Source organism: Cynocephalus volans, chromosome 1, assembly GCF_027409185.1.
Source record: "Cynocephalus volans isolate mCynVol1 chromosome 1, mCynVol1.pri, whole genome shotgun sequence".
NCBI lineage: Eukaryota > Metazoa > Chordata > Mammalia > Dermoptera > Cynocephalidae > Cynocephalus > Cynocephalus volans.
This window is the reverse complement of record NC_084460.1, coordinates 146,461,102-146,477,946: the sequence shown is the minus strand read 5'-3', so window position 1 is coordinate 146,477,946 and position 16,845 is coordinate 146,461,102. Positions and strand designations below refer to the sequence as shown.

The 16,845-nt window shown below is 35.2% G+C and overlaps 1 protein-coding gene across 1 annotated transcript in view; it reads left to right on the top strand.

Moving 5' to 3' along the window:
• Positions 1-16,845, top strand: part of EPHA6 (EPH receptor A6) — an 839,959-nt gene that overhangs the window by 23,436 nt on the left and 799,678 nt on the right. The window lies entirely within an intron of this gene.

Genomic DNA, 16,845 nt, shown 5'->3' with positions numbered 1-16,845 from the left:
TTTTGTTTTGCTCAGGATTGCATTGGCTCATTGGGGCTTTTTATTGTTCCATATGAATGTTAGGATTTTTTTTTTTTTCTATTTCTGTGAAGAATGTCATTGGTATTTTGATTGGGATTGCATTGAATCTGTAGATTGCTTTGGGTAGTATGGACATTTTCACAATGTTAATTCTTCCAGTCTAAGAGCATGGAATGTCTTTCCATCTTTTTGTGTTTTCTTTAGTTTTTTTCGGCAGTGATTTGTAGTTCTCTCTGTAGGGATCTTTCACCTCCTTAGTTAAATTTATTCCTCGGTATTTTACTTTTTGGTGACTACTGAAGATTGGCTTGCTGTCTTGATTTTTTTGTTCTGCTAGTTTGTTATCGGAATATTAAAATGCTGCTGATTTTTGTGTCTTGATTTTGTATCCTGCAATATTACTGAAATCATTTAACATTCTAAAAGATTTCTCATGCAGTTTTTAGGTTTTTCTATAGATAGTATCATGTCATCTGCAAACAGGGACAGTTTGACTTATTCTTTTCCAATCTGGATGCCCTTTCTTCCTCCTGCCTGATTGTTCTGGCTACTACTTCCAGTAGTATGTTAATTTTCATGTATTTATATGGTTTCCAGAGTTTTGGTTGCTATTAATTTCTAGCTTTCTTTGTGGTCTGCAAAGACATTTGAAATGTCTTCAGTTTTTAAAATTTGTTGAGATTTGATTTGTGACCCAACATGTGGTCTGATCTGGAGAATGTGCCATGTGCTTATGAGAAGAATGTATATTCTGGGCGAAATGTCTTGTAGATATCTGCCAAGTCCAGTTGATCTAAAGTGTAGTTTAAATCCTGTGTTTCAATTTTGATTTGTTGCCTAAATCTATCCAATGTGAGAGAGGGGTGTTCAGGTCCCCAACTATGTTGGGGTCTATCTCTTTCTTTAGGTCTAATAGTATTTCCTTTATGTATCTGTATACCCCACTGTTGGGTGCCTATATATTTATAATTGTTATGTCTTCTTGCTGGATAGAACCCTTTATTGTTATATAATGCCTCCTTTGTCTCTTTTTATGATTTTTGGTTTAAAGTCTATTTTATCAGATATAAGAATAGCTATTCTTGTTCGTGTTTGGTTTCCATTTGTGTGGTATATCTTTTTCCTTTCCTTTGCTATTATTCTGTGTGTGTCTTTACAAGTGAGGTGGGTCTGTTGAAGAAAGCATATATTTGGGTCTAGCTTTTTATCTGATCGATCAGACCATGTCTTTTGAATGGGAAATTTAATCCAAATCCATTTAGGTTTGTTTTTGAGTGGTATTGTCTTATTTCTGGCATTTTATTGGTTTTTGTTTGGTTGTTTTAAATATATCTTGTTCCTTTATTTTTCTTTTATAGTTTGTCTTTGGTATTTGTTGGTGTTTTGAGGCGGTAATATATAGTTTTTTTCTTGTTTGTATTTTTGTTCTACCAGTGGGGTTTGTTCTTTCTTGTGTTTTCATGGTAGTGATTATTGTTTTTCAGATTCCAGGTACAGGACTCCCTTGAGGATTTCTTGTAGGATGGGTGATACAGTGGTAAACTCCTACTATTTTTGTTTGTGGGATATACACTATTTCCTCCCTCATTTCTAAAGAATAGCCTTGCTGGGTATAGTATTTTTTGCTGGAAGTTTTTTCTTTTAGTATTTTGAATATATCATCCCATTCTCTTCTGGCCTGTAGAGTTTCTGTTGAGTAGTCTGCTGTTAGACTGATGGGGACTCCCTTATAGGTAACTTGACTCTTTTCTCTTTCTGTTTTTAGGATTCTCTCTTTGTCTTTGAGTTTTGCCAGTTTGACTGTAGTGTGTCTCAGATAGGACCTTTTGGATTGAATCAGGTGATCTTTGAGCCTCCTGGATCTGAAGGTCCATGTCTCTCCCTATACTTGGGAAGTTTTCCATTTCATTATTTCATTGAATATGTTCTTTTTTTAATTTTTAAAATTTATTAATTTATTATTATATATATTATTATTATATATATATTTACCTTCTAAGATGTTGCAGAGCAATTGTAGGGGAGGAGGAATAGTGAAGGGGAAAGGAAATATGGTGGAAGGAGTAATTTCATTGAATATTTTCTTAATGCCTTTTCCTTTCTCCTCCTCTCTAGAACACCCACCCATAATTAGGGTATTTGTGTGCTTAAGGTTGTCTACTAGCTGTATTAGATTTTCTTCATCTTTTGTATTCTTTTGTCTTTTTCTTTTTTTTTTCCTTTCCTTTTCCCCCCCCCCCCCCCTTTGGTCTGTCTGGGTTATTTCAAAAAGACTGTCTTCAAAATCAGAAATTCTTTCTTCTGCTTGCTCTAGCCTGCTGCTTAAGCTCTCAGTTGTGTTTCTTAATTTGTTGAATGGATCCTTCAGTTCCAGGAGCTCGGCTACATTTTTTTTAAGGTAGTAATCCTTTTGTAAATTTCCTCCTTCATACTCTGCATAGTTTTTCCTTGTGTCATCTAACTGAGTCTTCTTGTATCTCATTATATACTCTGGTTTCTCTTCAGATCGTATAAATCTTTCGCCTTTTACTTCTTGTATCTCATTGAATTTCCTTAAGGTGGTTGCTGGGAATTTCTTTTTAGTCATTTCAAGGGTTTCCTGCTCCATGGGGTTTGGAACTTGAGAATTATTGTATTTATTTTTTGGCATTGTATTTTCTTGCTTTTTTATATTTCTAGTGTCTCTACATTGATGTTTGGTTATCTTGGGTAGTAGTTTCTTCTTCTGTTACTCTTTGAAGAGAGAGACTTCCTCATGTAGATGTGTTTTATATTGACTGTTGAGTAGGATGTTTTAGTATTGGTTTCAGTTAGATGTAGTAGTGTAGTCTCAGTGTGGGTACACTGGCTGTATTCAATGTTGGAGTTATGCATGAATGCCTCTGTCCTAGGCACTGGGGTACTAAGTGATTCCTTGCTGAAGTTAGTGACACTGTATTGGGTCATTGAGGATGTGGGTGAGTTTTTGAATTCTTGGGAGAAGTGCCTGAGTGCCCTGTTGCTCTGGCTGAGGTGGGTGACTCTGGGTGGTCTAGTTGACACCCCAGCTAGCATCCAGTGGCCCTGATGGGCACACTGTGTTATACTGGAGTTCCTCGGTTTGAATGGATGACCCTGAGCACTTTTTTTCTTTCTCTTTCCTACAGGCAGAGGGTTCCTCAGGTTCCTTGCTTCCCCCGGTTAGGGGATGGGTCGGTGGTGGTTGGAAATTTTTTCCCTTACTCTATTTGACTATACTGGGTTTCTCCACTTTCCAGAGTTTCTGCAGGTGTGTCTCCCCAGATCAAAGCAGTCATGTGGGCTGTGCACATACCTCCCATCCCCAGGTGCACTACCACGGGGGTCAGTGTAATTCCGTGGGTTGGGCCACTGGGTCACATGTCGGTGCTTATTCACCTCTTTCCCTAGGCTCTGCTGGTGACTCTCCTTGTGTCAGTACAATTGAGTACTCGGCAGGCCATCTGCATTGTGGCAGTGGCATCTTTGGCCACAGTGGTTGCTGCTGAGATGGCAGGCTGCCTTTGTGTTGGCATTGGTGGCAGGCTGCCCTTGCAGTGGTGGTGACTGTGGTGGACCACCCATGCAGCAGTGTTGTCTGCAGCAGTTGTGGGCCACCTGCATTCTTGCTGGCTGTATGTACAGACTACCCTCGGCTTCTGAGGTCTCTGCACTCCTGCTATCTGTCAGCAGGGTGTGCCCTGGTTCCTGAGGACTCCGTGCTCCTGCTGGCTGTTGGTGGGGACTGGCTTCAGTTTCTGAGGTCCCCACACTGCTTTTGCAAACCTTTTGATCTTTCTAATATGTTAGGTTAAAGTTAGTATCATGCTATATTAATTTGCATGTCTCTATGAGAAAGGCATAGTACCAGATGCTGGCCGCACTGCTGTGAGAACACTGAAGCTGCTGCTCTTGCCACCACCATTGAAATTGATTCTGTTTATGCTTCTCACCATTACCCACTCCAGATTAAAAGTCCTGGGCTGGAGCATTCTATTGAGTTCTCTTATATCATGTGGCTGCCAAGAAGCCAGGAGAGGAAATGTATGTCTTCCTTCAGATTCTCTGGTGAAAGGCAGCCTCTTGTCTATCTTGAGATTTCTTCCTAAAAGGAAAACAAGATTCAGACAAGGGAACCACTCCAAGTCTGAGGTCATAAGCATGAAAATGTCATCCTTGAAAATCTTAATCAATGCATGACAGAACCAGAAGTGCTATCAGTCCCATACAGGAAGAATGGGGACCTCATCCCGGGGCTCAGCATGAATTAATAAGATTTATACTTTAAGAACCAATATTTCACCTACTCACCAACAATAAGTGTTAACTGCCCTTTCCCTGGTCTTTTCAAATCTGTAATCAGTGTGGGAGGACAAGGATCAGTGCTGTCTTCTATGGTGAGAGAAAAAATGAAAAGTGATGCTGCTCTCCAGATGATTATATATGAGAGGTGAGGTTCCTACAAAGTATTGCTTTCCTCCCTAACCTCTAATTGTTTCTTTACTCTACATTTTAACTCTAATCTTATATGTAGGCTTATATTAAATTTAGATTAAAATACACCCTAAATCATTCTCCCAGTAATTAATTCATTACATATGGTGCTATAAGACCTTTAAGTGTTTATTATGCTTTCACTAGTTTTATTTTCTTTCCTTAGAAAATCTTTAATTTTATTCAAGGCCTAACCCTTTAATTTTATTCAAGACCTAAAACTATTCATTTTTAATGCAGCGGGGAGAATTCCCCTGAAAGTAAAAACAGCACCATTACTTTGTCTACTCAGATTGTTACAGCTTAAACATCTTTGTTTATTTAACATCTTTGGTTGAGGGTGTTTTGGTTTGCATGTGATGGCAGTTTATTCTTGGTATATATTTTTAAATATTTGTATCAGGTTTTTGCCCAGCTGCAGTTTTCAACTAAGTGTTTTTAAAATTTGGTGCAATCAGAAAATTTAAAGTAGTGCTCTATTTTAACTTCAATTTAAAAAGCAGATAACAGTGTTTTTATCATAACAGAATTCATAGTTAGCTTCTAATAAGCATCTCTACATGTAGGATTTCCTTTGTGCAAGTTGGTACACGTCATCTGTTGTTTTCAGCTTGTCAGAGTAAAGCTGTTAGCACGCAGGGCTTTTACTGCTTTTATATATTTGTTAATGAAAATATGGTGTGGAGCTATTGAATTGGACAAAATATTCTTGATGAAGGTGTTGCCATGATTTTACCTGTTAACCAGAGAGGTGTATTGTATTGGGTTTTTTTGTTTGTTTTTTAATTTTTCAAGAATAAGGATTCAGGGATTGGTTTTCAGCTAGAAAAGAACACTAATAAAAATATTTGGGAACTTGATAGCTGAGAGAATATGTGATGACATGAATAACTGGATGATATATGTTGTTTGAAACATGCTTATTAAGAACCCTTAAATTATATATTGGGAATATTTATAGAACTCTTTCATAAGGAAGCCAGATTTAGTTTAGTTAGTAAGAGAAGGATGTTTGTCAATTTTGTGAGGTAATTCTGTCAGTCAGGTGGTAGTGAACAGGTAGCAATATTAGTGGTGAAGGTCGGTGTTAGCCTGCAGAACTCATGAACTCCTTTTCCTAGCAAGGGAAATTTAGCTGTAAGTGTTCAGTATAAAGGGATTGTAATGGAGTGTAGAATAAGGAAGGCTGGTAAGTACAGTATCACTAGAATTAAGAGCTAGCCAAGACTGGACGAACTTGAGGGGATATGGATTATCTCTGTGAATATACCCTGGAACAACCTTTGTTTATATGACACTTTAATGAAAAGTTTATTTTAACAATAGCAGTACTTAACAATAATGAGAATTTTTTTAAATTGTCTACTTCTCTAACTTGTACTTTTCATTATTTCTTTAAAAAGAAACCAATATTGCTCAATGGATGTGCTTTATTTTAATATATTTATATAAAATGTACAAAGTCCATACAATTCTTTCCCACTAAATCCTTCTTTGCTTGATCCATGGCCCATTTAAGCCCCACATGTAGTCATGGTTCTCATCCTGGCTGGAGGATAACAGTAGCCTTGACTTAATAGAGAAGATCCAGGGGTCTTTACTTAAAAACTGCCACAAAGAGCATCAATCTACCAGTGACTCTGGTGTTAGGTTAATCTTGCATATTCATTCTAATCTCTAGGCTTCTCTGTCATTTTCCTAAGACGAAATCCTAGTGATTTCCTCAAGCTCTGTGCCTGAGTCCTTAGTTTGTATCTATAAATTTGATCCCCAGTCTCTTGCTCTGTTGAAATTATTTTCTACTTCAAGTTCCAATGCTTATGGTCTGCCCTGTACACCTATAGTTTAACCTACCCTGACTGATCCTGTGACTCGAGACAAAAATGGATGTTATGCATTATTCCTTTGCCCTTCTAAGTTATTCGTATTTAAAATGAGACTAGCTTCTGGATATATGCTAATCTCTCTAATCATGATCTGACATTCACTGCTGTTGCCTCCCAAAGATGAAGGTCTTGCTGTATCCGGTTTATCTTCTAGAGATGTCAAATACAGTGAAGCATTTATGAGATTATACAAATTGAGTTGACGTAATTATAATCAAAATATGTCCTGAAGAAAATGGGAATATTTGGAAAATAGTTTTCACTTAGAGAATTTAAAATTATTTTAAGTATCTACTGATTTTGAGTGATCCTAAAGTATCTTCGTATAAAGCCTGGATTATTCTTATACTAAAAATCGATTTGCTATTATTATTTTAATTTTTTAAGGTTAAATGTATGGAATATCTGAGTTGTGATTAGCTAGTTCAGAGTTGTGGCATTATTTTTATCAGAGATCAGTAAAATTAGGATGAAATGCAAGAGTGCCAGATCATCTGATGAGAACTAAGTTAAAAACAAACAAACAAACAGACAGACAAAAACCCAGCTTTCTTTGTAATCAATTGTGGGATACACCTGCTGATAATTCCAACAGAACTTGACCTATGAAGGAGTAAGAGACAGATACAAGATGGTACTTGGAGTAGAGAGTATGAGAGATTAAGACAAGATCAAGGTAGCAAGAAAGAAAGAATACCGGCTGACATAGTCAACCAAGATGATTTTAGCAGGCATAGTTATATTGTAAGGGAAGCTGATCTCCAATTCATCTAGTCTGTGTGAGACCAAAAGATTAAATGATACAAGTCACAAACTAATTAAGGTCAAGTGTAAACGTGCAGATAAAAGAAATAAAATATACTGTACATTTCATGAAGGTATATTTATTTGTCATGTTCACTACTGTATTCCAGCACAGAAATTAATACAAAGGCAAGATAAATATTTTTGAATTGAGTGAATTTTTTAAAATGAAGGAAGAATGACTTTAAGAAAGTAGCTTTTATGATCAAAGAAGAAAATTAATTTCCAGATTTTAATGGATTTCTCCTCTTTAGATAGCATAATTAAGTGGCAAGATGTACAAAATGTAAGTTGCATTTCCCCAGATATAATCAGTTTGTCAGAATTCAAGGTGGAGGCTTAAAAGAGACATTAATTTGTCGAGCAGTTGTGTTAGGGTTAGTCTCATGCTGTGCCCAATTAACTTTTATTCAGCAATGTGGCTCATGTGCTATGATACAAAGACTTACTATCTGGTTAGAAATGCAATAAAGTCCTCACATCTGTAACTCCTTTGATGCCTCTCTGCTGATGTTGGTCCAAATGTCTTGGTGATTACCCTCAATAGATTACAGACGGTTTTTTCTGTCTTATTTCCCTGTTTGTTCTGCCTGTCTTCATTTCCTGAGAGCCGTTGATGAATTCTAATGACGAATCTCTAATCTTTACCTGCAACAAAAGCTAATTATTAATTATATTATCACTTACACAGTTCTTCCTTGATTTGAGTTACTAGAAGAGGGGAACCTAGCACATTTTTGTATATCCTTAATAGATCATAGGTTAAGGAGCTTGTTGGTGTGAATGGTAATGTTCTAATGGACATGAATTCTATACCATCTGTTCCCCTGATTCGGAACTGCTGTACTTTGCAGATACAGATCCAGTATGTAATGTGAAATCTAGGGATGGTTAGCTAATCTCATCATAAGCAGTGATGATGTATTAGACTGTCTGTTTGAAATGTGAGTGGTGAATCCCCAGGATTTCCTATAATATTTGATAGTAAAATTATAGAGGTAGAAAGTTATAGATCTTTGAGTACTTGAAGAATGCAAAATTACAAAGCTTACATCTGTTAAGCTTTTCAAACTGTGTATTGTGATTTAGTATGTTAATAAGTAAAATTAACATAAAAGGGAATAGAAAATGTAAAATTACATTAGAGACAAGTGTTGTTTCATGAAATTTTTCTTTATTTCTACTGGTTCCTAATGTAAACTGCATTTTGATTGTGGGTAGCCAACAAGGTTGAAGGTCACTGAACCATAGCAGTGATTCTCAAAATGTAGTGCACAGAGAAGAATTTCCTGAGGAGCTTGCTTAAAAATAAATACATAGATAGATAGATAGATAGATAGATAGATAGATAGATAGATAGATAGATAGATAGATAAATGAAAGAAGAGAAAGAGACAGAATACCTGTCTCCATCCTGTGAGATTCTGACCCGGTGCAACTGAAGTGAGGCCCATGAATATTCCTTATTAACAAATATCCCAGATGACTCTAATGCAGTTGGCCTTTATGTCAAATTTTGAAAATCAATGCTGTTGTGAAAATAGAGGAAAGACACTGTGAGCTTTCAGCTTCCTTCTCTGGAGGTAATGGAAAATATACTCCAATTATTATACTAATCCAAACATATTTGGAAAAATGACATAGAATTAAATCATTAAATAATTTTGTAGATTTGATATTTGGAACTGATGTACAATCGTTTCTTTAATAGTTTGAGAAATTAAGTTTAATGAACCCATCTAGACTTCCCGCTTTGTTCCACCAAAAAATAAATTTAGAATAAACTTAGAGAGTACTGTTTATTGGGTGTGGTATACCATCAAAGAAACTATAGAAGTAGCTCCAGTCTCCTATTACCCCATCCCATATCTCTGATTGCAAGGCCATTATTGTTCCTTGCCCTACCTGTAGCTGAAACAGGAAAATAATGACTGTTCTTAGACCATGTACAGACTGCTCCTGGAGTCTCATGTTTGGTTGTTTGGCTTGTAGTTATGAGGGTGTTGGTGGGAGTATGTTAGGTTTTACTTCTCATCTGTACTGGAACAACTGAACAATCTTTCTTCTTTGATCCTGGTATTGCTCTCTTAGGGTGGATCCCAGCTCCCTGGCACCTATCCATCAGAGCAAGCAAAGTGGTATGTCACAGAAACCTGGTTTATCTCTCATTTTTCTCCAAAATTCCAGCTAGTAGAGTGAAGGTCTATTAATTTTTGCCCCAACCATTTTGTCTTGTATAAGAAAACAATGTTTGATATTGCTGCTTAAAAACCAAGAATATAATTCTAATTAGGTCCTACTAATGAATAAAAAATTATATCTGATTCTCAGTAAAATGTTAATCAAAAATGCTTGGGAAATAACCCTAAGTAGTCAGTGATTTCTCGCATTTACTGATCCTCTCACCCCTGCTTCTGAAGAGAGATAATTATAAAATAATTTTGAACATTTATCCAAACATATGTTGACACATTAGTTTTTTTTCCTCTTCTAAGATGATGAGATGACACAAAGAAAACTCTGAGAAATCCCCTACAATCAAGGCATATTTTAATATTTTTTCATTGCTGTTTTATAAAATAGAGTAATGCTTCTCTTAAGGAATAAGAAAACATACTATCATAGAATCGATTGGACATACTATGCTTAAATAAATAGATATATCAGTATCACAATTTGATTTGGTCAGGTAATATAGGGGTAGGTAGAGTAAAAACAGTTATATTTATTCATGCAGAACACATTATTTATTGTTTATTAGATAGTCATTTTACCAAAAGCCAATGTTAAGAAATTGGATAATTTTGTTGGGACATGTTTTATAATGCTCACAGTTTTCTTGGACATAAATAATAATAGTAACTTCTAGTATTATTAGCAGTAGGAAATGTATTTATTCATTCCACATTGGCTTACAATTAAAAAAAGAAACACATTTCCAGGTGCGTTTATGTTGGCATTTGTATGGGTATACATTCTTATTTGTACATATATTTCACTAAATTCACATTACAGTCAGATTTCAGTATTAGTTTTTAATATTCTTTTTTCCCTAATGAAATTATACTAATGTGTATTAAACTTCTAAACAGGTGATAATTCTACATTGTTTTCGATTATTTTAATATTTCTACTTTAATAAAAATTTGGTCAAGTCCAAATGTTCTTTCTAAGAAAATCCAAGAAAATATATTAAAATAAAATTTTGTGAAAAGTATTAGTGACCACATCAATTGTTATAACATATTTAAACCTTCCTGTGTTAAAAGTTTTATTTGAAAATTTTATTGACACACTGTACCATGCTGTATGATACTACAGTGTGTGGTTTTTTTTTTAACCTGTTCAAGAATTTCTTGATATTGGGTAAATTGGCCATGTTTATATCCTTAAAAAATAAGATGCATTTCATGCCAGATTAGATTGTATTCATTTTCTTTATTCTTAGATCATCTGAATAGCCTTTTGCTCATATTTCTTATAAAATTTTCCAAAGTTAGTAATCCAGTTTAAACACATATGAAAATATTGGGGTCCAGACCTTCTCAAATGACATAACTGTCATTTTGCTTTTGGGCCTACATAACACATAGAAACTGCTTTCCCCAGAATAATTTGAAAAAAATGGAAATTTACTAGGTGAAAATGTATGCTTATCAAAAGTTAGAGCTGTCTTACTGAGCAGCCTTCAAAGCTGAAGTAAATAAGACACAAAGTTTACCTTCCTAGCAGGCTTTAATTCAGAAATTGCTGACCAAATACAAATGTCCATAGCCTTCTTTCATAAGATTTGTTCATTATCTTGGTCCAGTTGAGAAGATTAGCTGTGAAATATTGTAAAATTAAAAAGTAATGGCTTTAAAAAGTGCCAGCTTAAATATTTTATTGTTCAATAGAAATGTGGTTGACTTTGGCTTGGTATTTATTCATTTCACACTGTGGGAGATTAGGCAGTAAAATGGAACGCCTTATAAAATCAGTTTAATTTAAAATCAAGTTTTACGATATTTTATTTCTAGAATTCTAAATAAATATTAAGGTATTTATTTTGTTGGTTTTATGTCACGAAAATATTCATATAAAGTCATGTAAACTGTTAGTTATGTCTTGCTATGTTATTTTTTAATAGCTGCTTATTAGAACCCTTCAAGCAGAAAACGAAGAGTGCAGGACTTTTCTAAAATCTCAAGTCTTAGAAATCACTTTCTCCCTTCCACTCTTCTTGTATTACAGGCTGCTTTATTTCCTTAACTCTTAAACTTTCCTGTTCTCTTGTCATTCACAAGATCAGAGAGCCCTTAAGCATCGTTGTTAGTTTCTCAGGCAGCAAGACCAGCTGGTGTGAAATTCAGATGCTTGTGCCTCTTACTAGCTGTGCTTCCTGCAGTTTCTTTACCTCTTCAGGACTTCCATTTCTTAACTGGTAAAGTGGGGGTTGGAATAGGACCTTTTAAAAAAATAAGTTTGAAATAAATGGTAAATGAGTTAATGTACATAATGTATTCACAGCAGAGTGCTTGACACAGAATCATTCAACAACTGTCAGCTGAAATTTTATTACAATACAGGATTTTAAAATAAGAATCAAATTTAGATGCAATTCCAAGGCCAAGAACAATATACAGGTGCCAATCAATGCCTGCAAATCCTAAAATGAAGTACTAGATCATACCCTGTGCAGCTCATATCTAAAAGTTTTTGAAAAATCTGTTTAAAGCATTCGAGATGTCCAGTTTCATGTAATGCAAGTGATTGAGTTTGGGGAGATTGGAAGGAATTGTGTTTTGGGGTGAGAAAGGGATGCTTTAGTACAGGGGATACCAAGGGGAGGGTCCAAAGGTTAATCTGTGTTGTAATTTGGGTAGCATGAGGATGGTGGGGGAGTCTGTGACTAGGTGGCTTGATGCAGGAAAGCAGAAGCAGAAGCAGGGCTGCCCTGGGCGGGAGCTCCATAAACTTGTGTCTTGGGGTCAGAGGTGCACATTCCACTTCCTAGATGTGGGCTATAAGAAACAGATAGTCCTGGAATCCTTTAGAAAGGGTATTGCCTCAGATGCACAAATGGCTTTCTGGTAGGATGATGTGATCTAGAATTGGGGAGGAAGTTGGAAATGGCTAACTGGAAGAGGCATAGAATTGGCATTTCCCAACAGGAGAATTTCCTTAAAATGTGTGCATAAGAGAGAGTCAGCTTTGACCATCTTCTAATCCCAGAGGACACCAAAGCTAGATCAAGACTGATCTAGTCATGAAAAACTATATCTCTATCTGTGTATTCACCCCACTGGTCTGACCTTGATGAGTGAGATACAGCAGCCAGTGAGTGGCAGATTAAAAGGAGAGTCTAACCACATCCCCCTTCCACACTGCAAGCTTCCAGGCCAAAGCAAAATCAAATTGATGGAGGAGGGAAGTGCAGAGTTGTATGAATTTTGAAATTCGGTTATTTTCTTGTACTAAATATTCTAAATTTTTGAAATAGGACTATAAAAGCATGGTAAATTAATGCTACTGCCTAAGATTTCATTGCGGGATAGGATGAACTTAGCCCACAGAGATTTTTTGAAGGGAGAGTGGCAGAAAAATAAAATTAAATTAAAAATTTGCAAAAAAAAAAAATTACAACAAATGAATATGTAAATTATAAATAAAAATATTAAAGTTTTAAAAATGAAATTATCAGTTAATGTAATCAAATATACCCTTTACAACTATGTAATGTAGTCATAGAAAGTTTATATCTTATTGCCCTCCAAAAGCATGAATATGGTTAAGAATATGGAATATTCTAGAAGTTAAGAATATGGAATTGTTATGGCACAGTGAGAAAATCCATATACCTGGGGTCAGAGGTATGAATTTTAATCTGGTGCTAATAGTAACTACTGGAGTGATCTTTATTAAGTCTCCTGATATTTCTGGTTCTTCTATTCCTCATGTGTGATATGAAGTTATATATTTCAGAAAGTAAGAGTACAGATCTGAGTGAGTGCCAATTATAAAGATGAGCAAATATATAAACTCTAATGATGGACAAATATAAAGATAATATAAATGGATATGTGTTTCCAATGAGAAGCAAAAATTGACTTAGATGTATTAAGTATGTTTAGACGAGGCAGATTTTACTGTGACCTTGATCAGCTGGGAAAATTTTTTATGCCCTGGCTACCATCATTTCTTATGAAGACTCTTACAATAGCCTTCTGATAGGTCATTATGCTTGGTACTAGAAATAAGTTGATGAACAAGGTGAGGAAGGTCCCTAAACTTATGAAACTTAGTCTCCTCAAGGAGATAAATGAATAGATGATTACAGTAAAGTCATGCCTTTTGGTTATGAACAATGTGTTAGTTTAAGGAGGACTATTAAATATGCCATTTCCCCACCAGGAGTGAGGGATATCAGGAAATGTTTTTAACAGGAACTGTCATGTAAACTGAGAGTCAGGATGAGTACGTACTCAAAACGATGAGAGAATACTAACTTGCGGGAAGGTCTAAAGGGTTTGATGTTTTTGAGAATTTGAAATAAATTCAGTAAGGCTTGGAGCACTGAGTTTGAGGGAAATAAGGCTTGGGAAATAAATGTCAAGATCCTGCAGGGACATAGAAGCATAATGTCGGTCACTTGAAAGTTGCTCAGAATATTTGTTGAGTTTAGGTATACTGGAGAAAATGCCATCTTCAAGAGGAATTTAAGTAAAGAAAGGCTTCATGAATAAATAAATACTTGCAAACTGTTTTGTTTTTAAAATTGATCAGATGTTTTAGCTTAGTTTTATCATTGTTATTGGTGGTGTGGTAGGAGCATTCCGTTATAATGTATGACATTTTGGAGTTTGTAGCAACTGGAGTATTAATTTTCTATAAAAACCAGAAATACCAGTTCATGAGTTTAGTACTACATTGATAGGGTGTTCATCGAAGCTTAATCTTCTGGACAGGATGAAGTCAATTGTATCCCTAAGTCTCTCAGTTCCATGAGTTTGGATCAGTTTATTAAATGTTCTCATCACTCTGTTTTTCAGGATTTTACATAGTAGTGTATATTACTTAGTTTTGAAGTATCTTGCTTATCCCCCCAAATCACTTCATAATACAGAACGGTTGCTCTCTGTCAACCCTTTGCCCTCTCTTCCATATCTATTACATGCCTCCTGCAGTTCTTGGGTTTATAGACTGCTCGGTAGATGGTTGACAAGGGTGATGGTAAGGAGGCAAGTAACTGTCCCTGTTGGTGTTTCTCACATCCATAGCTTCCTTCCCCGGGATTAGGATCTTAAACAGAACTGTTTAGTTAACAGGTTTTTCTTACAGGTGTTTTATGGAATTGCTTTAAGTCCCAAAACTGTTTTAAGATCATGTCATCCATTTCTCTGTAAACAAGGTAACTGGGATATCATTGTCTTCATAATAGAGGGTATAGTAGGTAATTGCCACTGACCCCATGATCTGAGTAACCTACGTCTTGCTGAGTATTGTTTTCTCTCCTCTGCTGAGAAGAAAGGACTCTTTCCTCAGTAATAATGTGAGTTCTTGGCTGTACAGGGACTTCCATACTTCTCTGTATTTAGTTTCCTCCTCTAAGGCACAAAGGCATATCATCAAAATTTATTACTACCCCAGAGCAATAATAGGTGTGGAGATTTTTTTAATATTTTGTTTTATTTTCTGAGGTTTCAATATATCTAGTGTCTAATAAAAGTAACTTTACTGAAGTTCAAATTTATATAAAAACTTAACAAAATAGGAGCTCTGTAAAAGGTATCATTCTGGCCACTTGAAGATGAAAGTGTCAAATCAGGAGGATCCCTATATTTAACTTCAAAGATGTTGTATTCACTTTTATAGCTCTTTTTAAATGCTTTTAAATGCCATTTGATGTTCCTTTTCTTAGCCGTTTTCCAACCTCAGTGGCCATAATGCATTGACTATTTTCTGTCAAGAGCACCACCTCATTTATTTTATTCAGGAGAGATGGTTCCTGTTGTTCATAGGTTTCTTTTTTCTTATATTTGAAGTGGTCTTCATCTTATTCTTTCAGATTAGTTGTATATGTGTATTTTTTTCCTCCTACTGACTTCCTATTAAAGTTTATTTTGCTTAAATTGTCAAAACTCCTGAATCATTATGATTTTATTTCAATATGAGTTTTTTTCCCCCTTCTTTTTTCATCCCCATATGATGAGGATTTCAAAATTATTATTGTGGCTTTGTCAGTGCTCTAACACTGCTCTGGTAATTTGCTTTGACACAATCTGATACAAAAGCACAAAGTTCTTTTATTATTCATTGCTGTTGGAACACTGGATTTACAAAATCACAGGGTCTTAGCTACTCCCTCTCCAATGTACTTTTCTTATTATTTTGCAGTTACTGGAATTATACTATGTATTTTGTTTGTGTGCTCTCAGTTATTCATTTTTATCCACATTTTGACCCACTTGCTAACTGCAGAGTTATATGTATCTAATTATTCTAAATTTCTCACCTGTTCATTTTCATTTTGCTGTTCTATCCAATTCATTTTTAAGGACTTTTTAAAGAGCAGTTTTAGATTCACAGCAAAATTGAGAGGTTATTATTCACTTTTCAAATAATCATGGGGAAGAGTGTAAGAATTAAAAGATACAGTTCTGGCCTTCAAGAAATTTAGAGTCTGTGGGAGAACAGTTACACGAAGAAATACGTACGTTGTTGTAAAGTAAGACAATTACTGCTAGTGAAGTATGTACAAAGAGCGTACACCTTTTGGAGTAGAGTAGGGAAGGTTCTCTGAGAAATCACATTTAGGCTAAGGTGTAAATGGTGAGTAGGAGTCTGCTTGTGGAAGAATATATTCCAAGAGTATATTCCAAGAGAAAGAGGCAAGAGTATATTCCAAGGAGAAAGGAATGGCATGAGTGAAAATGTGAAGAGGTGAGACTGCTAGGTGAATTTGAATATTACCAGTATATCCAATTAACGTAGGATGGGGATGGGGTGCTGCAGAAGGAGAAGATGAAGTTGGACATGTAGATGGGACCGAAGCAGGGAGTGTTTTGCATGCAATTCGAAGGAATTCAGATTTCCAAGCAATGTTTTCAAGAACATTTTAATATAGAACGTTAGCACAAATTTAATGAGGAGAGGTTTTAGTGTCAAAAAAAGTTAAGGAAATACTAAGTTAAAAATAATTAAGTGATATCTTATTTCATGTCCTCTCAAATTTATTATTATGTAGTTCATACCATGAATCTAAAAGTGATATATACAATAGTTCAACTCTATCTAATCATGACTCCCTTTATAGAGGCTTTCCATGAGCCTGAAGTCTAAATTAGATTCATAGTACTTTTCATAATATATAATTATATATTTATTTTATACTTTCTACTTATTTTCACTTTTTTATATTAGATTATCATCACCCTGAAGACAGGGTCTATGTTTATTTTGATTCAACTTTATACTCAGAACCTGGTAGAATATTACATATATATACATATATAGTGAAGAAATATATATAGTGAAGAAATAAATGACGCACATTTGTAGCAAATATTTTAGAAGAATTAAGCGATAAGGGGAAATTTGAAGAGAGAACAAAGAATTTTGAACAAAGAATGGAGAAATCAGATTTTTTTTTCAGGCAGACCAC